This window comes from Parus major, chromosome 20, assembly GCF_001522545.3.
Source record: "Parus major isolate Abel chromosome 20, Parus_major1.1, whole genome shotgun sequence".
NCBI classification, from domain to species: Eukaryota; Metazoa; Chordata; class Aves; order Passeriformes; family Paridae; genus Parus; species Parus major.
The window spans coordinates 3,090,120-3,117,854 of NC_031788.1; the positions used below are offsets into that span (position 1 = coordinate 3,090,120).

A 27,735-nucleotide genomic window follows, 5' to 3' on the forward strand; every position below is an offset into this window, starting at 1 on the left:
GCCCTGTTGGTCAGGGTATCAGTCCCATTAAACAGTGGCTGCAGTCCTGCTGGAGTGATGGATGTGGTTCTGTTGAAGCAGTGATCCTGTAGAAGGGTCAGATCTTTCTCTGAAGGTCCAGTGGTGGTTATGGAGGTCTTGTCCCCTGGGAATCCAGCAGGCAAGGCTGCCTGTGGTGTTCCAAACCTCAGATTATAGCCAGGTAGGAATGCTTGGTTCCTCCCCCTGGGCAGAGCATCTGCCAATGGGATGATGTAATTTTATCAGTCCTGCAGTGAGGCATGATGGCTCATTAGCAGAAAATATCCCTAGAGGGACCTGGCAGGGATGAGTCATGGAGGAGGTAAAGAACACTGCCCCACCTGTTTTTAACAGCTTATGAGGATGGTGATAGAATACAGACTTGTGGTTACATCTTACACTGTAACCTAAACAGGTGTGTACAGAAAAAAATTGGGGTTTTTTGCCAAAAGACTGCATCAGGTCTGGACACTCACACATGTTTCTTGCCTCTCTATTTACCTCATACACCAGGTGACAATGTGCTGGACAAGGCACCTCATTCACAGAGCCCTGTCCTATAAAGGCACGGCTGGTGCAATAGCAAGGGGTGTGTGTAATAACAAAAAGCTAAAGAAGTCACACAAATATCAAGACACCACTTTAATGCCATCTTATAATTTAATTTCTCCAATAAAGGCAATGTGTCAGATGAGCAGGGCAATGTAAATGATAGAAATTAACCCAGAGAGATTGTATTTATGTAAAAAGTTTAAAATAGGGCTGTGTCTTGGTTAAACAAATGCTGTATACCTACACCTAGAGCACTTGCAAACAGACATTGCTATTATTTCTTTTAAATACTCCCTCCATCAGTTTGTGGCTGGCAAGCACTTTACCTGCAGGGTACAGGGAGAGGATACAGGGAAAAAATGGACAGAAAACACCACCAGCGACAGGGCAAAGTGACTTTATGTTCTTTAATTTCTCCTAGATACATTAACAGCAAATGTCCCCGAACTCTGCAGGATTTGGTTCCTCATTTTGAAGCTGCAGAGCAGAGCTCCAGGGCAGGGGTAAAGGTGTCTCCCTGTGAGCCATGGCAAATTGGGCAGGGCTTGGCAGTGAAACCTCCTTGGAGGAGTTTTTCTCTTCCCTCTTCCCCCTGACCCACGAGCCTGGATACTGGAACACATTTTCAGTTTGAACCAGATTTCCTATCTCTTCTCTTTCTTCCTTTCCATGGCCAAAACTCAAACCAGCCATGGCCACCCCTCCGAGCTGCTCCAGCCAGGATTTGCACCAGCTGCCCTTTCAAATGGAAATAAGCACAGAGTGGCCCGTGAACACAAACTTCTTGAAGAGGTTCCAGGATTACATTAAAGCAATTTGGGCACAGAAGATCAAAAAGAAAGTCACAGCCAAAGTTTACCCAGGTTTCCAGGGAGCAACCTAATAAAGAAGAATGAATAATACCCAACGACTCCTATTAATTCATTTGTTTACTCGGCTCCCAGAGAGGTTCCTGCCACATTATCCTGCAAAGGAGGCTCAGGTGGCTTTTTATTTGCTTATTTGAACGCCTTCCTCACCTTGTGCTGAGTCCTGGTGGGTTGTGAATATGCCAGGCTGATTCTGCTGCTGTTATTCCCTGGAATGTCTGAGTTTATTCAGTTTTCCATGGGATTATCAGGCAAGGAAGGAGATGACAAAGAGATCCATTGTCTACAGGTAGGAGAATGGACACATTTAAAATGAGTCCAGCATCTCCACAAAAGTATTTAGCTCTGGCTAAGTGTATTCCTTCTCCTCATGTAATGAATTAGGAATTAGCAATCATCATTGAGAGACAAATTAATGCAACAAGTTACTGTTAATGCATAAACTCGGCAACCTGTTTGTCTTAGGTTTCCCCTATTCGATTTCAAATGTACATAATTAATTATTGTATTTAGTCTCTGCTCTCCCTCCAGTCTGCAGCATCAAACCAGTGCTTGATGGTGTCAAAGCTCATGTAAACCTGACGAAAAAAAATAAATATGAGACCTTGCTGTACAGTTTCTAGGACTCTTTGGTATGGCAATTAAGATGTAAATGGAAAGAAATTAATTGATATAAGTTATTATCATCACCATTGATTAAATATAATAAAAATCAGTGTCTACATGAGTTATTGACTGCCACTTGCTCTTGTAAGTGTAATTGCAGCATGCATTGTCTGTGCATGGCTGGACCTTTTCTTCTTGTAAATATCCAAGCAAAGCAAGAGATTAAATTCTGTACAAGCTCTAAAGCGCCTGCAATAAGTGTGAAACCTTTGCTTTCATTCGTTGCAGTGAAGATTTAGTAGAGTATGAAGGAATATTTTTCGGTTCCCTCAATTGGATTACAGGTCTTGTCACATTTGTGTAAGGATGACAATCTCTGGGCTGTGAAGCAGCTTTATAACCAGACCTAAACCAGCCTGCAGTCTCTCAGGTCACATCTGCCACTCTCCACCAGCCTGGGCTGAAGCAGAAGAAGCCAATTCTGCAAAACAGACAGGTCATTGCATGTGCAAAATTGAACTTCTTGCATGGGTTTTCCAGTTTGACCACAGGGTTTATCCAGTACCTAATACAGTGGGATTTCTGTCCCAGTAAATTTGGAAGCGCTTCAAGTGCAAAATCACTGCATTTCATTGTTGCCTATGGCACGTTTTGGCAGCTGTGATGAGTATTGAGCATTTTCAGTCACGTTACTTGAAAATCTGACTCTGTTTCTCATCTGGGGTATTTATGCCATAAGGAAAACAAAGACCTGATTGTGCTGATTCACCCCTTTGAAGGCAATACCAAGAAATCTGATATAAATAGCAAAATACAGTAGGTGATCACAATGGTTGATTAGAAAAGTTACCTAATTACACCTTTTTTTTTTTTTTTTTTCTCAAACTTGTTATTTGAAATCTGCTTCTGCTTTTCTCACTTTGCACACAGTGTGGGGCCTTGCTTTACTTTCCCTTTGCAAACTCCATGCAGAGCATGGGAAGAGGTGGGGGCTGGAGAGTTTTCAGTATCAGACTATATCTGGAATTATTTCAGTGTGACCAAAGGCTCCCTAATTGTGGCTGAGCTGCTCCACTTCACCCAACCACTGAGTCACATTCTGCAGTGAGAAAATCAGGACCAAATATCAGCATTCCAGACAGGTAACATCACTCTCAAGCGGCTTATTAGCCACACTAGAAGATAATTTTGTCACCTTTTATCTTCAGTATTGGTTTTCAAATGACAGCTGAAGCTCACTGGAGAGGCAAGGCAATGAAACCTGCCCAGCTACTGTGGGTGCTGCCTGCTCTGTGCATGGGAGATGTCATTCTCCTGCTCCACCACTGCTCAATCCTCCTGCTCAATTTTAATTTAACAAACTTTAGATATTTATTTTCCTTGCTGATGTTGCTCTTATCCATAGCCAGTACCAGAGATGCAACCATTTAAGGTGGAAGGGGATGGACACTTGCTTTTAACTTTTTTTAGGGTGCTGATTCCTGTCAATCCAAGCTGGACTGAGCTTCACAAGCAAAGAACAAATGTAGGTTGTCTGAGAAGGGTTTCCAAAGCTGTTTCTTCACCCTCATCAGCAAATTTAGAAAGAAATTTGAACCGAATGTGCTCAGCTCTGGGAGTTGCCATGGTTGCAACACAGACGATCTAAATGTGGGAGATTATATAATCAGACAGAATGACTATTTATACAAAGAGTTTAATTTAAACAAAAAAAGGGAGAGAAAAGCAAATGCGCTGTACAATACCTGACTTTGTCCCTGGGGCAGAGCTGCAGGAGCACCAAAGGTGTTAAATCCCAGTGCTCTCACTCCCCTTCTTGGCAAGGTGTTCGTAATGTGCACTAAATCTAAAACAAAAACAAGAAAAGCGTGAAGCAAAGAGTAGTGTAGATTACAAAGATCCATCCAGGCCAGAAGGAAGCTGTTTATTACACCTGGGTCAGTGGCAGGATCTTCTTTATGGGAAGTCCTGTAAACTTTTAAAGTGGTGTGGATCTCCTCCTTTGGAAGGTTTACCCTGTGTGATTCTGTCACAGGGACTGATTTATCTTCCCTTGGAGTGATTAAACATATGGGAGCAGATTCTATGGCTCATAAGATGTTACCTCATGTTGTTCTTTCATCTCTTGCCTTGCTCCCTTCCCTCAAGGCTGCTTCCTTGCATTTCCCTCTCCTGCACATCCTGGGTTCATCCACACCTCAGAGACTGGCTGGAGTGAGATTTCACCCCTGTAGATTTCCCTTTAACCAGGTCCTTGGGGTCTACAAAAATGCTGGAGCTCAGTAGGGATTTCCCCACAATGAAATGTGGAGAGGAGCAAGGTAATAATCAACATTGAGTGCAGAGCAGGCAGAGAGGGGCAGCCCAGGTGTAACGAGGGTGGTTTTCCTGGAGCTCACTCTCACCTTTGCTGGTTACAGATTAGACAGATGTGAACAGATTGCTTTCATGTTTTAACTTTATAGGACAAGTGCTCCCACAAGATCCCCTTTAATGCCCACTAATGGGAAGCTGGAAGGAGTGTGTATTTATTAAGCAACTTTTTGGAGTGGGGGAACTTTCTGCCCAGTGACAGCAATTGCTGAAACAACCAAAGCAAGCTGATGCTGCATTCTGGCATCAATCAGCTGATCCATTAGTCTGAACAGTGGGTGTTTCTCCTCCCTGCCTTTTACTTTCTGTGATGATAAACTTTCCACGGAAGTATAGTTCTGCTCAAATGACAATGAGAAATGGGCTGGGGAGCTGCAGGGAGCAAGGACAGAAGAAAATCTCTATTGCAGCCACAGAAATGTTAAGGTTGCACAAGTAAATCCAGTAAGAGGAGAGAGATATACAGCAGAACTCATCTGCCCACCAGACCATGGAGGAAAGTGCAGGTCTTTTTTCATTCTTTACCAATTTTCCAGGTTTTTTAATTACCTTCTAGTGCAGTGTGGACATACAAAGACAGGGGTTTGAGTATGAATGGGTTCTCTTCAATTTTAGAGGTGCTGATGGTTGGCACCTGACCCCAAAACCCAGTGCTGGGGTTGACATAATTTCCCATGATGGGAAGTGCTGAGCTCTTGTTCGCAGTGGGAGGATTGAGCTCCCCATGGGTGCAGGGAAAATCCCAACTTCTGTCAGCACAGGGCTCTCAGGGGAACATGCAGCCCTGCAAGGAAAACAAAACTGATGCCAGGCAGTTTTCTCTCATGACTTGGGCTGTTGTGGGAGCTGGATCTTGTCTCACTGCTGAGAGAGATCTTGGGTGGTTGCAGGGTGCAGAACACAGTCCCTTTGATAGGACACCCTGCTTTTTTCTCCTCACATCAAATCCCAGCCTGTGTGTCTCTTGCCATTGTAGGGTTCACCTCTTCTGTCTTCCAGAGTGAAAAAAGGCTTGCATATGTTGGCCCACTTCTGTGAAACTCTTCATTTTCATTTTAAAGCAGTACAAAGAGAAAGCTTGTATTTATAATTCAAGCAGGGAAGGCAGATTCTGCTCTGTGTTTCGAAGCTGAAGGCACGGTGTGAGAGAGGCCTTGCAGCAGCCTGGAGCAGGCTCCTGCTGCTCTGCTATAAATCTCAGCGAGCAGAGATGCTGCAGCCAGAGCTCTGCTTTTGCACAGGTTGTTGTCACTAGAAAATATGAGTGTTTTTCAAAGGTGATTAATGCTGCTCTCCCACTCCCTGAGGAGCCACCCGCCCGCTGTCTGCAAGGCTCGTTCCACAGGTGGGATTAGGAGACAGCTGGAGAAGGTTCTCAAGGGAGCAGGGCACAAGATCCTTCCCATGGTCAGAGAGCTGGAGGTGTGCAGAACCCATGTCCAAGTTAAATATCTGCTGCTTCCATCTCCTGTGGGCACTTTGAGCTGAGAGCTTTCAACTCTGCTGCCTCAGGCAGACTGCTCTGTCCACCCTTCTGCTGCCTCCTTCTCGTGGGTCACAATAAATGTGAGAACTTTATTGTCTTTCAGAGAGGTTACTGGGCTTGGGAAGCATTTCCCATTCGCTTTTGTCTGCTGGGCCTCTTAACTGTCCCTCCGGACACAGTCAGAGGAGGATGTCCTTACTGCCTGTGCTCTCTGATCCAGGTCTGAATGGGGATGGATTTCTGTAGCTGTGTCTGGTGCACATCCTGGAGCACACCTCAGACAGCCCCTGCCTCCTTCAAACCCTGGTTTACAGGAGGGTGACTGGTACTGCTCCTCTGCCATCCAACCTCCCTTGAACAGCAGCTATGGGTCTGGAAAGAGGGAAGCTAAAGGACAGACAAGACAGTTTTAAAACTCAGGGAGGTTTATTAAGCTTGTCTCACCTCCTGCTCAGATCCCCACAGCCCAGTCTTTGACAAGTGGTGGGGGTGGATTCCCCACCCTGAGCTTCAGAGTCCTCATGGACCCTACTGGACTGAGCGAGCCCTGGTTCCCTTGGGAGGAGTGGGAGCTTTTCCAGGGAGATTCACCTCTCTGCTGTGCTAACACTGTGAGAAGCACACCCTAAAAATAATAATTTATTTCCCTTGACTTTGAGGGGGCTGGCAGAAACGGAGACAATTACTTTTGGGTAGAGTCCTACCCTGATAGAACAACAGGTCCCTGAATCTGATGTGTGAGTGTCAGAAATGTACACATTGACATCCCAGGTTCAGTTATTTGAAGGTGTGTCATGGTTTGGTGCATTTTATATTGAGATCTAAGTCAGTATGCCTGGGATTGATTTAATTTCAGACTTTCTTTTTCATTGGGAATCTTCCCTACAAGCTGTCATGTTTATTTTACCACCCCCCAGATCCTATTCACTTACACATGTTTCCTTAGTGGCATTTCTGGGATGACATGGGATTGTACCGAGGTCTTAAGAGGTCTTTTTTCATCTAGCCTTTTATCTTTCTAAAGCTTCATGTTATCTGAGAAGTACTTCAAGCTGAATCTCACTGTCCTCTCATGTCTTCTAAGTAAAAAGTATGAAATAAGCTTAGTCCAAATCTCTGGAGGAATTTTTTCTGATTGACAAGTCCTTGCAAATATGTCCTGGGACCTGTCTGTTCTGCCTAATAAATCATCATTAACTCTCAGCAGATGAAGAGAGATTCTCATCATCTGACAGGGTATCAATTCACTAGCCTTAATGTATATAAGGTTTTAGGTCTCTCCCCCAGCGGTCTCCAAGAGAGGCTTTTTGTCAAGTGGAAAAATGGGATTCAGGCAGCAGACCTGAGCTGCCAGGTTTGCCAGTGATGGACGAGGCAGGTGGGAATGCAGCTCTTTCCTCCTCTGCTTTATCGATCCTGTGGCTCTGGCCAGTGTAGCAAGGTTTCTGCAGCGCTCAAAGCAAGCAGGAAATGAATAAGGGGGAGACTGGCCTGAAGTCAAAGCCTGGCTGCTCTTGGGGAGAGCTTTTGGGAGGCTGTCAGTGCCTGACCTCACAGGACAGAAAGTTACAGCCTGGCACCAGCCCACTGATGGCAGCAGCCCGTGGAAGGCAGCTTTACATTTTCTTGATCATCATCACAAGGAGCTCTTCACAAGCAAATCAAGAAACCAATACATGAGAGGCAAGCTGTGATTTCAGTGATCACTTCTGGCCAGAACCTTCCCGTGCTGGGATTTGGGCTTGCTCTGTTTGAAGGGGTGTGTTTCACGTCATCTGCCCTTCTCTCCTGGACTTCCTCACTTCTGCTGTCCAAAGCTTCATAAAACCCCCCAAAGCCTCAACCCACCACATGGTCCTCCTCTGCCTTGGCCATTATTCTGAGGGACACTTTTTTATGTGCTAATAAATAAGAAGTAATCCCCCAAATGTGCTGGGACCTTATAAAATAAGAAAAAACAGAATAGCTACAAAGTGCATGAATCCTTGCTAACATTAAATACAATCCAGATATTTCACTAAGGCCTTCCTTTTCTTTCCTTATCTTTCTTTCTTAAGTATTTGTAGATTAAAAAAAAAAATACTGCTAAGTACAACTGCAGTTTATATTCTTTTGCATTTTTCCACATAAACACCAAGATTAAAAAAAAAAAGAGAAAGATTTAAGGATTTTTCAACTTAATCCATTCCCTGCAAGAGCTCAGCTATAAAGAAATACACCAGACGGAAGTTTTAATGCACTCAGAGAAGTGGCAATACTGAAATCTCTGCAGTATTTTAGTCATTGTGTTTGAATACCAGGATCCTGCTTAGAAAAAAAGCAGTTTATTGTATGTTTGCTGGCTTAGTTGCTATGGCAGAGAGTTCAACGTGAGGGGCTCTGTGGGGAGGCAAACGCCTCCTGGCATCTGAAATCGGCCCTGGAGGAGCACACCAGAATTTGTGCTGCCCATCAAAGGAGTTGAATATTCCTGAGAAGAGTGCAGGACGTTCCCAGGATGCTGATATCCCAGCAGAATGTTAGTGCTCCCAGATCCACTATAAGGCTACCAGGGAAGTCAGATAAACGTGCTGGGTTTGTTGAAATGAATTGTCTGGAATCAAGTAGACACAAGTGGGTGTCTTTGCCCAGCTGGGGCAGGAAGTTGTGATGGGGGAACAAAATTCCAAAGAAAAATGTAGCTGATGCCAGCAACCAGCTGAAGGAAAGAGAAAAAAAAAGAAAATTATTATGGTTGAGTTTGTTAGGAAAACAGTCTGGGTGTCCAGATAAAGGAATCTACTGAAAAGTAAAAATATTGGAAAAGACCTTAAAGACCATCTCATTCCAAACCTCTGTCATGGCCACAGAAACTTTTCACCAGAGCAGGCTTCTCTCCAAGACCTGTCCAACCTGGCCTTGAAATAAGTGGTTTTGTTCTGTTAATCACTGAAGTTTGTGTCATAGAGTGCAAACATGGTTAAAATATCTACTCAAATATTTCCATTCTGAATGTGCAACTATTTGAATAGTCATCCTCTTAAGATTGTACTAGAGGTAAATCAGGTCCTTTTTAATGCATAACTTGTTTTTGTGTCTTCCCCATTCCACAGGAAAGCTGAACTTTTGAGTCTGTACTCCTTCCCTCTACAAGAAAACATTAAGATTATTTTTATTGTCTGGTCCAATTTTTCAAGCTTTTGACAAGGCTTTTGAAAGAAGCTACTTGAAATCTGTGCTAACACAGAAAATAATAATACAACACCTGTACCCCTCAAGACTTTGCCCAGTGTTTAGGTTGTGAGAGCACAGCCATGTAAAGGTGGCATTCAGGGAACTGCTGCTTGCACTGCCTCTGGGGACTGAAGGAAAAACAGGGCTTGGGACATGGAGCTGAAGGTCGAAGAAATGTGCCACCAACCAGCAGAAGAAAAGATGAAGGAAGGAAAATTCAGCTATTCATGTGGTTAAGGCTGTGCTGGAAAGAGTCTGGGTGCCCAGATAAAGGAGCCATCAATGGAAGGTTAAAATAAGTAGTAGGATCAGTCAACACTAAAGCATCAGTGTCAAGATTCACCAAACAAAGAGCAGAGTCCTTTTCTTTCTTACGTCTGGCAAGCAAAGGGGGTGTTGGCTTCTAAAAAGGAAATTTCTTAGAGTGCCTTCCAGCACTCAGCCCCAAACCACTCAGTGCCTGGTGCTTCTGCAGCACCTCTCACCTGGGAAAACATGAGTGAGAGACCTCGTGACACTTCTGTGGTGTGAGGTAAATCACATCATGCTGGACATCAGGAACGTGGCCCTCGTGCTGGAGGGACCCCGAGCTGCTGGAGTGCCAGAGGACTGGGCTTTATCCAACTCCTCAGTCAGACAAAGCAGAAGGAAACAACCCTGTGGAATATGAAGTCAGGAGTTCTGCTCCTTTTTTTATTTTTATTATGGCATGTGTCATAAATTTACCAAGGGTTCCCAACAGCACGTACACTGTCAGGCCTGTTACAGCACCACGACTTGTTTATGGCTTGGTTAACTGCATGCACACACATAAAAATCCACCACAGTGCTGTGGGATTCACAGCAGAACCTGACATTAGCTGCCTCGTGAACTTTGGTTTACTGTGATCCCAAATCAGGCTTCTTTTTGTAGGTAAGTAATATTCAGTAATTTGCAGTGTTCTGGAAGAGATTAACCAAGTGTCGGTGTCTTGGTGGGAGCAGGGGCTGTGTTTTCTCATGGCCTGTTACTGAAACCCTGCATCTGTTACCTTTCTGTTGATAGCAGCTTCAGAAAACCTGGCCACTTTCCAGAGCAGTACCTTTTTTTCATCACTGTCAGCTTCTGTCAGTTCATGTCTCAGCCATAAAATTTTTAAAACAAAGTCTACTGTCTGTTGTCTAATATTCCTTCCATTAGCCATGCCCTGCACTTTCATTGCAGGCATCTGACATTAACTTTTGGCACAGACAGTGTTTTACAAATCTAAAATACCTTGCTGACACTACCTGACCCTCTGAGCACGCTTAGGAAATTGCCATAACTATCTCTATTTTACAGAAAAGCTTGAAAGGAGGCTCAGACAGAAGTGATACCCCAATTTTCCTTCAGGGACGGTAATTTAGGTGTCTTGTTAGTTGTGCTCTCAGCACTTCAACCTGAATTTCACTGCTGTTAAATAATCAACTCTAACAGGATATGTGTGTGGTTTATTCTCCTGGAAACAAGGCATTGTGAGCAGGATGCCCCAAAAGGATGTGCACACAATGGAAATTTTAACGCCTTTAAAAACTGAAGCTTCTGTCTTGAACAATAGGCAAGGACTCAAGGAGCCTTGCAGATCCTCTGCAGGAATTTCAATGTGCTTACAACTTATCTGGCCTTTATATCATGTCATTTTTGTTGTTTTTTTGTTGTTTTTTTTTTCTCTGTCCTTCATCTGTGCTGTTTTCCTGCAGTAATTTCACGACCTTCTGTTGAGGTATGATGTGTCCCAGCTAGTGGAGGTCTTGTTCCTTGGTATTGACTGTGCTGTATTATTGGAAACCTGTGGTTCAGTTTATAACCCATCCCAGGCTCTCTCCAGAGGAATAGTGCTTCTGATTAATTTTATTAGTGGGTTTATTTCAGTTCAAAATGAGGCGTGGGTTTCCAAGTGACAGAAAATAGTCCTTTTCTTACAGTATAACAATGTAGTTCAGAGAGGTATTATCCAGAGAAAATGAGAAGATTTTAAAGGTTTCTTTAAAGGAAGAAAATTTCAGGCTTGATTAAAAACAGAACTAAAGGGGGAAAGAAAGGTTCGGCAGTAATTTCAAAACAGAGGTTGCAAAGATTTCTTCCATGGGTGACTGCTGTAGTCTATTACCCTCACAGCAACACAGTGCTGAACACTGGGTGGTAAAAATTTCATTAGACTAGGAGCTAGTGCACAAAATTTAGAAATTTCCAGATAAAAAAGAGGTGTGGACTGAGAGCTTGAGGAACCAAACCTTAATACAAAGAAGGAAAAAGGGAGGAACCACAAATTGTGTGTCACTCTCTGGATCCAAGAAATGGACCAAATGAAATGGTTTTCATGAGCTTTTCTTGAGTAAGATTATTCATCTTAATTTCTTCCCCTTGCCAATATCTGATGCAATTGATAGACAATGGTCAATTCTGGAATTCTTCCTTGTTCTCCCAAGACAGGCAGTGTTCTTCCTACACTGAGGACCATATTCATCACAAAACATTCCCTCATTTTTATTCCAGCTTCCTACCTTTACAGCTGAGCTCCTTTCTCATCTGTGAATCATCTGCCTCGCCTCTTGATACCAGAAGAGAGGTGAATACTACATTTTGCTTAAATTCAATGATCTTCTCTCCCAGCCCATCTCTTTTTAAAGCATTCATCAAGCAAATTATGGAGTCTCAAGAGTATGAAGTCTTCCCGTTCAACTCTTTCCTCCTTTTAAAGCAGTGAAGGAAGGAAGGGAGCAGAAATTACCCTAACGTTTGTCTCTGCCTTGACTTCAGAGAGCTTTTAAAACAGAGCCTTTCCTCCTATCAAAAGCTTTCTCCAAGGTGGTGCTGGCTTTACTCAGAGCCTGTGTGCATTCATCTTCCTCAGTGTTTCATTAATCACACGGGGGAGGTCTGTTGTGGAGGATCCTGGCTGAAATTCCTCCCCTCCTCTGCTTTAAACTGGGGGTTAATGGTTGGGTTAATGGTTTGGTACCTTTGCAGAACAAGCCCCTGTGGGACAGGGAGTGCTCTGGGAGTGCTGGGAGCTCAGCCCATCCCTTCTCCTGGGCTTTTCCAGGAGAGTTTTTCAGTGTTAGAAAATCTAGTATTGCTTGATTCTAATGCCCTTTATGGTGCCAACAGAAGTGACTTTCTTTTCCTGGCTGACATTTATATACTTTTGTAAATGAATGATTGCACTGCCCGGTTCATGGTTATGCACTTGTTGACAGCTACAGGTTTAACTTCATTTTTATGAGTTATTTACGAGGGCACAGTTAATTACAATTGTTTTTTACCCAGTTTGAATAGAGGGTACATACAATTCATATGAAATATTTCAGAGATCTGTGATTTTTTTTTTCTGAAATGGCAAAGGCTGAACTATTGCAGAACATTAAAACTAAACAAGTAACCCCTTTCCCCAGGAGCTGCAATTTAGAATAAGCTTCCAGCCCAGCACCTACAAATCAAATAAGGATTTGCAGTGATAGTATTTTGTATTTCCAGGTGTCTTTATACTCCTGGTATGCCCATTTCCCCTGTGTAAGACATTCAAATTTTCTTCCTTTACATAAAAGCAATTTCATTTTACGTCACTTGTTGTCACACAGGGTAAATCTACAGAAGTGGTTGGTTTTTAGCATATTTATCTATCCCTTAAGGCTCCTCAGAAGATCATTGGTGAGCCAACATACCAGGACACACCTTGAAAAGCAGAAGGAGTCATTCAGAAGAGGAAAGGAAGTTAAATAGGTTCAGAGTCGGTCATAATTTAAAAAGGTTTGAAAGCACTGAAAGAAGGAAAGGCTGATGGAATTCCAGAGCTGGCACAAGGATAGGCCTTGCTCCACCTTACCCCACTGCCCATGGAAAGGAATAACTCAAATCTTCAGTGCTGAAAAATTACTGTGATCAACCCCAAATAAGGAGAAGCCCAACCTCATCATGAGACATTCTGTGTTCTCATTTCTTTTGATTTGAATTTTATAGGGTCCAGAATGCAAACCTTCTTGACACAGGCTGATAGACAGAAATTCCACTTGTGAACGGAACTGTAAGTCATTGGGAGTGGCCCAATTCTTGTCCTTGAAAAGAAGGCTGAAATGAGGATGTCAGCATGACCCTCATAGTGTTGCACACTACCTAGTTATGCAGACATTTGGGATCTGAATTAATAGACCCCAGGCTCCTTAATCCCATGGCAACAATCAGCCTTAAGGATCTTTTAACCTGTCATTAGAGATAGAGGGAAAAGAAAAAGCAGTTAAAGAATGGAAGATGTTAGGTATGAAATAAGGTTTTCATCTTAACAACATCCCTTAATCCTTTTTCCCTTAGCTATTTCTAAGGAAAAGTCAGTTTTGGGTACTTTCAGGTGGTGCAAAAAAAGAAAGAGAAATATTTGGGAGAAAAGAGCAGTTAGCAGAGATAAGGCAGCTGATGTTACTGCTGCTGCTATTGTTCCTGTTGAAATCTAATTCTAATGCCTGAGGGGAGGAAAAAAACTAAAAAAGAAAAACACTCACACCAGGAGCAAGAAGAGATTAGCAAAGAAAAGATGCATCCTCTGTCCTTTGTGGGACAGATTGTCCCTGGCAGTTATACTTGTAGAGAAGCAGAGAGAGCCTGTGATCTGATCAGCTTCTCCAGCACTGATTGGGGGTACTGAAACTTTGCTTTTAGCTTCATTTTCAGCAGCAAACACAGCCCTGCTGCAAAGAGATAGTGAAGTCTTGCCTGGCTGACCCTGTCTTTTTTGTTCTAATAGAAGAAGAAAATAGAGAAGGACAATAGAAAATATAAGTAGACCTGTGAGGAGTAAAAATTACTGAAGCCTTGTTTTCTATGGATGTGTGTCCAGTGGCTGACTGGATTTCCTGCCTGAGGAGATTACACTGGAAATTCTTGCATGTTTAAGCCCCTTATCTTGGGGCTTTGAGCAATCTGGTCTAGTACAAAGTTTCTCTGCCCATGGCAGGGGTGTGGAATGAGATTTGAGGTCCCTTCTAACCCAAACTATTCTGTGATCATACAGCTGCTACCTTCCATTTCTAGGAGCATTGCTGTGTTTGTATTTCTCCTTCCCCCTCTCCCAGCTGCCCATCCTCACCACACTTGTGAGGATCCAGTTGTCTGTCAGCTTTCCACTGTCAGTTCTGCTCAAGACAGAGCTACAGGCTGAGGAGCTGTGTGTGAGGTGAAGGGATGAGAAAGACAGCAGGATCACATGAGCCTTGTTTCCATAGTAAATGAGGCTGAGAAGGTGGAGGAAGAAAGAGGAGCCATATGGCAAGTGGTGATGGCAGGAACCAGAGCTCTCTTCTGAGGGTGGCTACAGGGTTTAGTCATGTATTGGAGCCAGAGATATAATTTCTCTCAACCAGCCAAGATGCTTTAAAGGATCACATGGAGTTGCAAGAGCATCAAGGATCCAGGAAATTATAACATTTGTTGTTATGGTAAACAAAGTGCTTCTTCTCCTTCTATCCAATGTCACAATACTTGGTCACCTTCCCTTTTAGTTTATTTATTTGTTTATTCGTTTTATTTGACAAGATACCCAAATTCTGATGGCTCACGTTGTTTTTCAGGGCATTTTCCCCCTTCTACTAGACTAGGTTTCCTCCACCCAGCCTGGCAGGAGCCTCTGTTGGGGGCTCAGCCATTCAGTGCCTCCCCCAGACCCCAGCACATCTCTTAGAGCAGGCAGTTTTCATCTGGTCTGTAATTCCTGACTCCTCTACACCCACCCCAGCCTCAGCTCAGACCATGGGCACATGGAGGTGGGGCCAATTCATAGGACAAGAGGAACTGATGCATGGCAAGTTCTACCTAAACATGAGGAAAAACTTCTTTACTGTGAGCAAGGGAAGAGATTTTCCAGAGAGGGTGTGGAGTCTCCCTCACTGGAGAGATTCCAGACCCAATCTGGACACAGTCCTGTGCTGTGTGCTCTGAGCAGGGAGTTTGGCCTAAGGACCAACTGAGGTCCCTCCCAAGCTGTTCTGGGATTCTGTAGTCCTGGGGTGGAAGAGTTCAGTGGCAGATGTTATAAAGTCATCTATAAATAAATAAATATATAATATTGGCTTTTTGTAAAATATTGGAATGAATGTTATATAAATACTGATAAAGTAGTTTTGCTGTAGTTTTTATTTTAACTAAACTTAGACATGGTAGTGGAATGGCTGATAGTCATGATTGAAGTGTCTGCTTGGCTGAGTTAGCATCCAGTGAACAGATGATGGGGCTGACATTTATCAATTTAAATAAACTAATAATAAATAAATAATTTAAATAAATAATTTAACCAATTATCAACACTTAGTGTCCTTGGAGGGAAGGGACCAGGGCCCAGACTGAAGGAGATAATGAAAATAGACACGGGCTCTAAAAAAGGCAGAACCAAGGACAGGCCATACAAAACAGTCCTTGGAAAAGTCTGAATCTGTGTAATTGTTTATGAATATGCAACAGGCTGATGCAATGGAAATGGTCCTCAAAGGATGTTTCCAACACACCAGGTGTGCTCTTGGCACAGTGCCAAGCACACGGCCCTTTTAACCCTTTGCTTTATTGTCTTTGTCTCCTATTGTCTTTTGTCCTTTCATTAAACCTTTTAAAATTTACCAGGAAAAACGAAAGTCATTTTGTGTCCTCCATCTGCCCCACGTTCTCAGAAGGTGACGCAGGCAGTGTCCCCAGCAGTGGTGAGGATGCCACTGCGGGTCCTTCAAAGCGGCTGCACCAGATCCTTGTGCCAGGAATTGTGCCACCGCCTCTGGATGGCTGATTGAATGCAACTTGTTTGCCTCTGCCTGTCTCCTTCCCTCGTGCTCTGAATGATTCACTGTCAGAGCCAGGATGAAAGAAGCCAGAGCACAAAGGCACCTTTATCTGCATCCCTGCTCTCCGCGCATCTCGGCTGGAAAGGGACCAGCGTCGCGCTCCATCCTTGGAGATGCTGCTGGGGGAGCTGCTGGAAATTGGGGGCACTTTTGCACCTTGTGCCAGGTCAAATCCAAGCTGTCCTCGTCCCCTTGGGCTGTGCTCGGCCCCTGGGCTGCAGGGCAGAGAGGGAGGGGAGGCTGTCCTTTGCAAAGAGTGAATTAACGCAGCAGGTAACATTTAGTTGCTTTGAAGCGATTGTCAAACATAATGGCAGTTACCTGCCTGTTTTCTTGAGGGATTTGTACTGAACAAGGGGAAGAGCTGCTAACAGGATCCCAGGGTTGAGGAGAGATTTGAGAGGAAGGATCAGAAGAATTAAATATGTGACATGTAGCGAGGAAAGATGATAATGAATGGGTATATCTGCCTGTGCTGCTCAGTGCCAGCCACTTGAATGAATTTATTTAGGGAACAGAAGCAAAATAGCTGAATTGCTGTGATTCTCCATCCAGAAAGATCCTTTTTTCCCCCCTCAGAAATGTCAGTTAGCTTAAGGAAAACCTTCTTTCCAGTAGCATGGGGCTGAATTGTTCCCATAGGCACACTTTTGGGATGATCCAATAGCTATTCAAATCAATGGAAACCCTTCCTTGGATCAAGATTTTAAATCCAGCTGTTTGAGGAGGAAGGGTTGTGATAGAGCTCTGTATATTTTGGAGGCTGTAAATGCTGAGGTGAGAGGAAGGGGTTATTTCATGTAGCACAAAGAGATCTATTTAAGCACAGAGTTGCACTAAAATAGGAATTTTTATCTGAGCCATAAGAGTGTCAGATGGCTCAGATAATAATAATATCACATAAAATAAAGTAATTGTATTGTATAAAGGTTGTCAGTTTATTTGCAACACATCTAGTCATAAAGCTGATCATTTTCTGTTAAATTAAAGTTGCACTGCTTGCCTCTGAGCAAGAAATAAAGGCCTGGTGCTCTTTAGTCCGTATTTGTAATTTGGCTTGCTCTGTTTATTGGATTTTTTGAGTCATTAAGTGAAAGACAGAGGGCCAGACGTCGACTCACTCAAACCCAGTCCATTTCAAGTGAAAAAGTGAAGTCAGCCTTGGAATATTGCTTTTAAAAAAGCTCTTGGATGATGGGAGAGTGTCTCAAGGAAGGCAAAATGAGCATCGTGACTCGGCATGGTTAATCCAGGCAGGACAGGGCAGCAGGAGAATGTTGCATTGAGTGCACTCAGGGGCATGGACCAGAACCTTATGGGGCTCTTACCTTGTCTGGAAACCACTTGTAGAAGAAAAATCTCTGTTGCAGAAAGGCACAGGGTAGGAAAAATTAGGATGGAAGCTCTGATTTTTGTGAAGAGTGCCAAAGTGGTTCCAATTCTGTATTCTCAGCAGCAAGTCTTGTACATCTTCCATCTCAGGGCATCAGTTTGGTGGCCTGCATTAAGTGGCACAGCAAATAGCACTCATATTTTATTTACTCTCTGGAATGGGACATATATAATTGTCAAAACTCATCATAAAACCCCTTTTTTTTTGTCCATGATAAATGAGTTCAAAACTCCTACCCTTCAGATCAGTGAGTAAGGAAGATGAAGTAGTAAAGCAGAGAAGATACTTATTGCCAAATGGATTAGGAATTTGAGAACTCCTTCTATATAGGCTATAAGTCCCAAATCAGATTTGATAAATCAAGTGATATTAAAAGAGATCTTCAGGGCTCAGTAGACTTAAATATTGCAAGGAACTATTACTGTCATATCCATCTCAACACACAACAGTGATGTATATTAAATGGCAATGGATCAGCCTCCCTCTGCCTCTTACATATTCCAAAGAGAGTAGATCAGTAACTTAATTAAAACAAACAAAAGACAGTTCAAGTGGAACTGCATGAAGGACGATTTCTGGCTATGCATTTATTTGCACATCACTTCTGTGCAGCAAAATTTGCTTCCCCTCCATGGGGGCAGTACAGCCACAGCTGGAGATACCAGAATGGTGAAGAGACATGGCTCAGATCTCTCAGACTTGAATGTGATTTTCAATTTTTTATTGAAATTATCCCAGCTAGCAATGAAAGCAAGGCTAGAGAGTGGTCTCCACCTGTCATATGTTTGGGCAGCACAGTCAGGGAATCTACCCAAGACCTTTAATCCCTTCTGCTCCAGAACCACATTCCAGTTCTGTCCAAAGTCATGGGGAACATCTTGCTGGGAGTGTAACTCCTTTTGCTGGTGGAGACTCACTGCAGGTGCAGGTGACTTGTGCAGTGGCACAGGTCCTGTGTGAAGAACCCCAGGGTTGTGGCATGCTGGCCTAAAAGGACAAACTGTGGGAAAATGACTTGGGGAAGATGCCAAGGTGCTTCTGCAGCACCCTCAGAGTTTACAACACACAGCTCTGCTTTAACACACTCTGGGAAAGACTTTGGAGCAGTAGGGAAGGCGTCTTTGCTCTCACCTGTTTTGGTGTCTGGTGCTTCGTGAAAATAAAGCTTGTGACATAAATCTGCCATGCTTTGTGCCAGCCTGGCACCTCCTCTGTGCAGGGCTGGAGGCAGCAGCTGGGGAGCCAAGGTGCCCCAAAGGGATCCTCCTGTGGCAGGACATCCCCCCTAGCAGGGCAGAGCTTTCCTGCTCTGTCCATCAGCTGCTGGAGCTCGTTCTCCTTCACATGAATTGATGAGATAACCCAGGCCAGCTCATCTGACTAGTAAATCCTCACTGGCTACTGAGTTATTTCTCCCTCTGGCACCAGGAGTGGAATTCCCAATAAACAACTGGCCATGAGAACCAGATGTGGGGAGATATGCTGGAATTCCTGACTGAGAGACAAACTTTTACAACCTATAAAAGCTACACAAACTTTCACGAAGGCAGAAGCCTCCTACACACACCCAGGATTCACGTAGGACTTCTGCAGAGTTTGGATGCAAATACCATGGATACTTTCCTGGGAATTGAGTGGAAGAATTCTATGTGTACACCATCAATTTGGTGGTAAATTACATTGAATTGTAATCTTTACTATTTCTTCACTAGCTGTAATATAGGCACCTTTATTGTGCACTGTATTTTATCTGCTAGTAGTTTTTATCCTGTGTTCAAGGTCTTATGTCTGTTAAATTTGTGTCTATTCAATAAATAATTCATTCTGCAATAGACCTAATCAGCCATTATTAAGACCTTGTGGATGAGAACAATTTGGGGTGCAGGCTGCCTCAAACAGAGCTACTGCCAGAAATCTGAATTAGTGGCAGGACTTGCCAGAGCTCTCATCTCCAGTTCACTTTTTGCTTTATCTGGGGTCTGGGAGCTCCAGTCCTGCTAACTCTTGTACAGATATCAAAATAACAGTACTTATCCCTGATAAACTCAGGATTATTTCACACTTTTTTTTTTCTTCCAGCCTCCCACAAAGTGTAAAAGTGGCTGCTAGGGAGTCAGCTCAAAAAAAGAGAGGTAAAATTACTTTCATGGACTTAGTCTATGACCTGGGTTGAATTCCACAGAATATTTCTCCCTGGTAATTATGTTCATTTTTTCATTATTATCAAAACCAAGATCCATTTAATAGAAGATATTCTCTTTAGGAATTCCTTTTTATGCCATTTGCCAGTGGACATGCATTGCCAAAAAACTATTTTTGCATGTCCAGGTTATGGAATGACAAACAGAGGTTGTCCAGATGCAAAATAGGTGTGTGCAAAAAAGTGAATTACTCAGATTTGGAAACAAACCCTCTATAAAAACATCTAAGACAGGGAGATGGTGGTGTGATGTCCAATATAATTGAGCAGTAGGGCTGGAAGAGCTTGTCAGAGGACTTGGATGAGGCTCCAAAGGAAGGGAATTCTGCCCAGTTGGACAGGCACCCTTGGCTCTGAAAATCAGGTCCTGGACCTGTACAAATGTGTAGATTTGATGAGCCTATTTAAAGGGAAACTAATTAGAAGTATAGACAATCCACCTTTCTTAAATGGAATTATTGTAGTCTCTGATCCATAAATCTGACATTTATACATATTTATACGCTATTGCTTAATGAATACCTGATTAAGGAATACAGCTGCCAAGCGAATAAATTTGTTGTTAATCAAATGATACCATAAAGACAGATCATCAGACCTATTAGAATATATTCATTTGGCAGATAAATCTGCTCACTGCAGCCTGTTAATGCAATGTGTAATGCAAATCAAATTGTTCTTTAGAGCTAAACCTTCATTTTTGCCAGAATAAAAAAGACTTTGCACGGAGCAGATGAGATGAAATCCTATATTTTAACAGAGGGTGTGAAAGCCCTTGGCATTATGTCTTGTATTGAAAGTAAATTTTACCCTAATTGAACACTAAAGACTGAGGAATGCTTAAGTCTGTGCACTGAAGATTTTACTGTGGTATATAATTGCCTCTCTCTTTTGTTGCTGTATCTAATTCAGCAGTATAAATTACCAGCTTAATTTTTGTCTTATTGTGTGATGTACTTATACCATTATTTTGTACTACCAAGAATTAGCAACTGGCATTTGCGTTTATGGATCCTTTCATCCAGGGAAAATCTAATAACAACATTGGTCTAAATACTACATTAAAAGGGTTGAAGCATGTTGGAGATGAAAAGATAGCCTGAGGTAACCGTGAAATGGCCACAGTGTTTACAGGGATCTGTCAAAACACTACAGTGACTCTCGGCGCCTTTGAAATGGTGGCACATTTTTGACTGCAGATTTGAAGCGCTGTTTGTGGGACTGGATTTCATGCTGAACCATGAAAAGTGTGTTTATGATATTATCTGTGTTTCAGATATTAAAGGAGGGCAGACACAGGTGCTGAGAACTGCCCACCCTCCTCCATCAGGCGGCGATTCCAGCAGAGTCAGCTCGGGGAGCTCAGTCTGTGAATTCTCCTCATGAGGAACCTGCCTTTCCTCCAGCCCCTTGCCAGGTCTGGGCAATATTTTGATAGGAAATGCTGCACCTGTGCACAGCTGAAGTGTTCAGGGCAGGTTTCCATCCAGCACAATTGTATTATAATTATTTTTGCTATAAGCCACCTTTTTTACCCTGTTCATGTACAACATGTGCAAATCTCCTGGTTGCCATGCAGAAAACATTAAATCAGGTGGTTGCTCCATTTTTCCACCTCCAACCAAGTTTTACTGCCCCAGCTACTCCTCCTCAACTTAGTTTTCACCTGAGGAATATTTGCTGATGATAGTAAATATAGTTCATGTTCAGTTGAAATGATTCCTACTAGGTTTATTAGTGTCTGTGAAGGAATAAAGGACATCAGCCACAAGTCCAAGAAGAAGGGGAAAACTTTTGAGAGGTTCCATTCTGGGACTACTTGGTCCAGCCTGTAGCTGGGAAGAACAGGTTATTTCCCCAAATTGTTTTGCTTCCTCTGGCTGTGGAGAACTTGCTGGGAAAGTGGAAAAGGCTTGGGGAAGAGCAGGAGGAAGCTGGGCTGCAGGTTCCTCCCAGGCTGCTGCCAAAGGAGCTGTGCTGAGAGGCAGGAGAAGGCAATGTGTCCAGGGAAAGGCTGTCCTCATCCTGGAGATAACTCCAGAGCAAGGAGAAGGAGAGCACCACAGCTGCCCCTTGTTTGCTGCTCTGCTCCTGGCACAGAACAGTTTCCCACTCTATCTACTGTGCAAGATTGAATGTCAAAATCTAATCTAGTGCCTTATTAATTGCATTTATCATGTACTTTGACCATCTGACATGAAACTTGCCCATTAATTTGTCTCTGATGGCTTGACTTGCTCTTAAGAAACCCTTGGAGCTGCTTCAGAAAATGTTTTTCAAGCCAGGTATTCTGGGTAGTTTCTCCATAAAACCCAATTAAATCTCCTCAGCCTGCTCCAAGCAGTGCCAAGTAAAGTGCATGGAATGCAGCTCAATCTGCTTGCTTTGCTGGGAACGTTCCCCTGGGCATGGACTGGCCAGTGGGCAAACAGAACCAGTCAGGAATGCAGAGCTTGAGCCAAATAATCCAATTAATGCAAGAAAGGAAATGAAGACTCAAGTGGGTTGGAGATTTGTCTTTTTTTTGCACTGTTGTTCTTGCACACAGATGTGTACAGATGTGTGTGCACACTGCAGTGCTCGGAGCTGCTCTGGGTGATCTCCTGGTTTTGGTGGGGAACAGGGTGCCCAGAGAGGATGTGGGTGCTCTATCCCTGGCAGGTTGGACAGGGCTTGGAGCACTCTGGGACAGTGGAAGGTGTCCCTGCCATGGCAGGGGGTGGAATGGGATGAGATTTAAGGTTCCTTCCAACCCAAACCATTCCATGATTCCGCAATTCTGTGATTTCCTACTCCTAAGCGAACTACATGTCCATAACTAAGCAGCTTCCCAGTGTGATTAATGGGCCAGATGAAGGCTTTAGATATTCCCTTTTTTCCTAACATCCAGTACATTATTCTTTCCTCTGGTATGAGTTCAGAAGGAGTCTTGATGTTTTTTTATTCCAGAATTGGTACAGAAGCTTTTCTTCACTGTGAGAAGTTTCAAGTGAAGTTTCAACGGAGATTTTTGCACTCATCAGCATTTCTCAGGTTTGCCTTGAATAACTGAAATGTTGCTGAGAACAACAAATATTGGTTTTGACAGAGTCCCAGCAGTTTTACACACAGTGGAATCCACGCTTATGTCTCAGTTGTGTCAAAAGGTCATTTTAAATTATTTTTTTTTTAATGTTTTTTGAAGTTGACAAAACAAACCGAGCACACAGAGACTTGGCATTAAGAAATTTGGAAATCTATATTCAGAGGCATCAAATGTGTATAATCCTAGAAAAAAAACAAGGATTCTCCTGAAAGTACTGAGACACAATGGGATAAGGGGAAAAGCGTGACTTTTTTTCTTTTCTGTTTTGGAGGTTGCGTATCAGGAGGGAGAAATTGGCTAAAAATATACAATACAATTCAGAACAGACAGAAGAGGAAAGATTAAGCAGCGATTATAAGCATGCTCTCTGAAGAATCAGGTCGTGCATACGCTTAGGGTATGCACAGCTCTGTGATCTCACATCACTCCCATCCATCTCCCTTCCTGTTTGTTCCCTTCCTTTGTGTCATCTGGAGCTAAATGGCAGGAAATCTGTGAAAAGGCCTGTCTGCCTTGCATTTATATAGCAACCAATGCAAAGGGTTTCAATAGTGACAAGCTTCTGAATAGTGCTGTAATACAGCTCAGCCCTCCTTCTCTCTGTCCCAGAGTCAATATCCATATAGATGAGAGCTCCAGCTCTTCACCACACACTTGGAGTGGTTTGATACTCTCACTCCAATTTTCAGTTTAATTTCAGCCCTTGTCAGAGGTTCCTTTGTGCTGAGCAGGCCAGATCAGGAGCTGGGCACGGATTTGTTCCAGCTCTGGGCAGGGCAGAGCGGGTGCCCTGCCTCATTTAGCCAAGATCCTCGTCCCCATCAATCCCACCCAAAGGTCACAGCCACTGTCCTCCCTTGCTGTCTGCCATGGAGAAGAAGAATGTGTGGAAAGGCCTCTGAAGCTGCACCAGTAGCAGGTTTGAGTGGATGATTGAATCCACAGTGATGATAGTCGTAGATTCAGCCAAGTGACTGGAATTAATGCACCATCTGAACAGCTCTGTGAGGTCTGCCTTGATGTTCCTCATTTCAAATTAATCTCTCCAGACCTGAAGGCTGTTTGGAAACAGCTGATGGTGCCCACAATGAGGATTCAAATCTTCAAGTCTCCAAACTGAAATTAGACATATGTCCTGACACGTTGACATTAATTTGAGCTGTTATAGCCATAATGGGTTTGTTTGGCTGGAATTTTTAATAGAATTTCAAGGAAGACAGGCTTTTCTTCATGAGTCAGGTTGGGGAAAGGCCATGAGCAGCCATAATTTCAAAGGTTAATTTGAAAATGCTTTTCTCAACAGGACTTTTCCGAATTGCAAGGTTACTTGAAAATGTGGTATCATAATAGCTGGTGCTGTGGCTGGAAAAAACAGGCTGGGGAATTTCCAGTGGGAATTTCCAGGTATCAGTTTTCAATCCCATCTTGACTCAAAGTGAAAGGCAATAATAAGTAAATGCAATAGAGTACAAGTGATAGATTCTATTTCCTGTATACATTATTGATGTACAGACCACTAAACCCAGCACCAAACTTCAGGTTTCTACTAAGAAAACTTGTAAGTATTGACAGGAACAAAGTGGCTGAGTGTGTAAACCCCACCCAGGGGGGTCTGTACCTGGTTGATGTGATTTTTTAAGGCCATGAAGTAGCTGGATGGGGCTCTGAGCATCCTGGAGGTGCCCAGGGAAAGGGGTTGGATGTGGATGATCCCAACCCCAGGTGTGACTGTGCTGGTTATGAGGTGACAGCCCGTGGTGACCCTTGTCCCCTGCAGGCAGGGGTGATGATGATGAGGGGCTTTTGGAGGCCACAGAGCAGAGCAGAGGTGTGTGCACCCCCATGGGGACAGCCTGTGGTCACCTCTGTCACACAGCTCCAGCACAAACCACCTCAGCTTCCCCAGGGCCATCACTTCCAAACACCAGCTGCTCTTGGTAAAACTGCACATGAGAGGCAGACTCAGGTGTGAGCATGGCTGGCTTAAAGCTCTGTGTTTGAATGGAGGTGAGATGGAGATGTTTTCTGGACTGTGATGCTCTGGGGCTGCCAAATAATTGGTCACTTGAGACAGTGTTTTAGTGATTAAATGTGCAGCACCAGGAGAGAAAAGAAGACCCATCAGGGAGAGGGAGAACCCTGGTCCTGAGAGTTTCCTTTGAGCAGAACCATTGTGCTTCCTCCACAAATCCCCCTCCCACTGCAAGGACCCCCACAGTGAGCCCACACCCCACACAATGTCCCAAGATGAGCCACAGATGAGCCAAAACTATTTAATTATCTATCTCTGAAATCTCACAGTCTTTCTAGGACCATTCTGTGGAGAGGCTGTCTGCCACCATTAAAAGAAACTCAATTTAGGAGAATGCTGGTTTTGAAGGGTAAAATGTCACTGATGGCAGATTTTTTAACTCAGTGCAATTTAGCAGATATTTGATACTTTTATTTCCTTCTGCTGACTTTATACAGTGGAACAGGAGGCGACTTGCAGAGATTAAACAATATTCTGCTCACAAATTAAAATCAATAACTTATTTATAGGGCTGCTGATGCTCCCAGAACAAAACAGGCCTGCCAAAAGGCTGTGAAAGTCCTGAATCAAATGTCATGTATCTCCAGCCCATCCACACAGTTGGCTGTCTGTGACTGCAGATATAACACAACCCACCCAGTCATTCCATCACTTGATAATCACAGTACATAAATAAATATCATTCCTGAACCAAGCAGTGCTCGTGGTTGCTTTCAGATCTATACACTGCCTGGTTATTTCCCCCATATATCATTGATAAATTTGATATTATTCAGTGGGGTTTTTCAGGAATCCATTCCTTTTCATGAAAGGGGGTTGGCCAGATGCTACACTGGGTTTTAAATTTCTGTAGATGCTCAGAAGAGCAAATCACACAGTGGTAAAGGGAGCATGACAGAAAATCAAAGCTCTATAATTATTTTATTCCTATTCCTTTCAAACCACAAAGCAAACCCCATTCATTCAGTGACTTGACACTGAGTTAAGTCCCTAATTCATTTCTTTTGCACACCTTTCTGGTCACCATTCCTTTTCCTTGGGGTATTTTGGCTTGGAGTGATCTTTGTTGGGTCACTGGTGCCTTTGGGAGTCTTCACCACAAATCTGCTGGGACTCTGAGGGAAATTTGTTACATCAGAATTGTTTGGAACAATTTTGGCTCTGAGAGGAACACCTTGGAAAGGGGACCTGTGTTCCAGAGAAGCTGTTTCAAATCAGACTCCTATATTGAGGTGATGCTTTAGATGGGCTTGAGGAGATTTTTATACCTGGGTCTGCAAAAGCTCATCTTTCTTAAAGAAAGAAATCTATGCATTTATTGGCCTGAAGAAATGATAAGTGCTTGAGCATGCCAGCTGTGGTGGGACACAGAAGTCCAAGATTTTAGACTTTTTCTGTCTTTTTCAGTCTGGAACCCCCGTAGCCAACACTTTCTGTGAGTTGTAGCTGAAGTAGATACATATCCAGATCAGGGCTTTGTCTTTCATTCCCTTTATCTCTGCGTAGATGAGATCTTTATGTTTACATATCTGTTCTGAGACTAGTAAAATAGAGACATTTTCCCAGCCTGTTTTCTTCAGAGCCCTGCAGGTTTCTGCCCTTTCCTTTTCCTGCCCTGTCTCAGTGCTCTGGGCAGCTCTGGCACCGGCTCCTTTAGCAGCAGGGCAGGGATGTAGAATCTCCCTACTCCTGCTGAGAATTCCCAGGAAAAGGGACTGGGAGAAGAGATGGAAATAGATGCGACACAAATTGTCATTTTGCAAAATGACTTTTTACACGAGCACTGCTCTGAATGCACAGTGACACTCTACAGATGATTCTTGGCCTGTTAAATAACACTTTTCCCCATATTTATTGCTCTTGAGCTGTGCCTGACAGCTTTATTGCATGCAGACTGGCACATTATGAAAAGAAAAGTAAATAGGTCTGTGGAATCATGGCCTCAGTATTCCTGTTTGAGGGGAAAACAACTCTTTGGTTTTACATGTTTGAGAAGAGGAGACAGCTCTCCCTCAGTGTTTTATGGCAGTTCCCCCTCCCGCCTCCTTTCCTACCTTAAACAGTCTGGCTTTGTTTTGCTTGTATAATTAGGCAGGAGCAGCTGATTGGGTTGGAATGCAGGGCATTATATCATCCTGATATATCATCCTGAGCTCTCGGGATTGATGGGCAGGAGAGGCAACATTCTGTTTATTTGCCAGAGCTCCAAACGAGCCTGCCCGTGCCATGCACACAGCAAAGTACATTAGTGCAGCTTTTTTAGAATTCCTTGAGAGCAGATCTACTGCTAAGGCACTTGAACTCTATTATGATGTCAAGCTTCTGCTATTTTCTATTATCCTTAGGAAGAAAGCAAAAGAAATCCCCTATATGGTTTTGTGAAAGAGAATCTATCATTTGAGAATAATTGTGCCTAGAGCCCTTAATGCGCTGTCGAACCTACACAAATTAAAAGAACCATTATCAAAGTCAGGGTGGTACTTATATACTCAGCCATCTCTTCTCTAAATAATTGCAGTAATGGTGCACAGCAGCACTGCTGAAAATGTGTTTTACTGACTTATTTCCTTCCTGCAAGAGAAGATGCAGCTATCTTCTTCTATCAGCCAAGATTTGGATTTAATGACTTGCCCTCTTTCCTCCCAGCTTTCTCTGTCTGGTCAGTTAAGAGCTGCAACTCTTTTTTCCCCCATATATCCCACCCTATTTTTGCTCTCAATTGCTCGCCATTATCGCCTGCTGTGAACATCTTCTGCATAAAGTCTCTTGGTACAGCTGGCAGAGTGAGGCACCCCAAGGATGGCTGTACGTGAGGCTGCTGAAAAACCCAGGGAGGAAATATCCCACAGAGCTGGGAGGTTTTTTTTCACTGATTTAATTGAGACTTAGAGACTTGACTGGTTGCCTGTAAAGCTGTGCTTGCTAGCTCAACCATACCCTTTCCAGAAAAGCAGTTTAAATTTTCTGCAGGAACTCCTGTGGAATTAGAGTTGAGTAATTCCATGAGTGTTGATTCAGATTAGAAATTAGGAAGAAATTGTTCCCTGTTAGGGTGCTGAGGCCCTGGC

General features: G+C 43.4%; 1 long non-coding RNA gene across 2 annotated transcripts in view; it reads right to left on the reverse strand.

Moving 5' to 3' along the window:
* Positions 1-731: 731 nt before the first annotated feature.
* LOC107213185 overlaps positions 732-27,735 on the reverse strand; it is a 31,782-nt gene continuing 4,778 nt past the window's right edge. The window contains exons 2-5 of one of the 2 annotated variants that reach the window (XR_001524661.1): positions 17,286-17,456; positions 3,794-3,894; positions 1,593-2,529; positions 732-1,306 (exon numbers count right to left, since the gene is read on the reverse strand). This is a non-coding gene — a long non-coding RNA (uncharacterized LOC107213185). Of the gene's footprint in view, positions 2,530-3,793; positions 3,895-17,285; positions 17,457-27,735 lie in introns of both variants that reach the window. The other variant, XR_001524660.1, reaches the window with a different exon arrangement.